Source organism: Passer montanus, unplaced genomic scaffold (assembly GCF_014805655.1).
Source record: "Passer montanus isolate IOZ18808 unplaced genomic scaffold, ASM1480565v1 scaffold6073, whole genome shotgun sequence".
In the NCBI taxonomy this organism is placed as follows: Eukaryota; Metazoa; Chordata; class Aves; order Passeriformes; family Passeridae; genus Passer; species Passer montanus.
In genome coordinates, this window is record NW_024371120.1 from 1 (window position 1) to 644 (window position 644).

A 644-nucleotide genomic window follows, 5' to 3' on the forward strand; every position below is an offset into this window, starting at 1 on the left:
CCCCGTGTCCCCGCGCTGACGCTGCCCCGCAGGGCGCGGTGCTGGCCCCCGCCGTGGACCACGCCGTCCCCCTCCAGCCCTCTGTGGTGGCCCCCCTGGCCCAGCAGCTCGGCCACCTCTCTCTGGGCAGCGCCGGCACGGTAAGCCCCCCCAAAACCCCCCCAAAAAAACCCCGGGGGACCCCTCCCCGACCCCGCTGACCCCTCCCCTGCTGTCCCCAGTACGTCCCCGCTGCCGCCGCCGCCGTGCCCGGAGCCTTCATCCCGCCGTACCCGCCGGTGCCCCCCGCCCTCCCGCTGGAGGTGAGTGCTGGGGGGGGTCCGGGGGGGCTTTTCTTGGGGGGTGCAGGGTTTGGGGGTGCATTAACCCCTCCCCGCAGGACGGAGGAGCCGCCCCGAGCCACGGGCCCATCGAGTCACCGTCCGAGCCCGGCGCCTTCCCCTACCCCTACCCCAAGTAGGGGCAGGGGGGGCTCGGCCCGAGGGACCCCCTCCCCAAAAATAAAACCGCTGGGACCCCCACCCGGTGCCTGATCCCCCCCGGAATGCTCTGAGCACCGGGCGGGGGTCTCTGAGTATGGGGAGGGGTCCCCACCCTTCCACTCCTCCCTCCATCTGCTTCTCCCCCCCCCCCCCCCCCCCCCC

At 74.2% G+C, this 644-nt stretch overlaps 1 long non-coding RNA gene across 1 annotated transcript; it reads left to right on the forward strand.

The window, feature by feature from the left end:
• On the forward strand, nt 1–630 carry LOC120510902. The gene is made up of 3 exons (XR_005629617.1): nt 1–140; nt 222–302; nt 380–630. It is a non-coding gene; the product is annotated as an uncharacterized LOC120510902 (long non-coding RNA).
• The last annotated feature ends 14 nt before the right edge of the window (nt 631–644 follow it).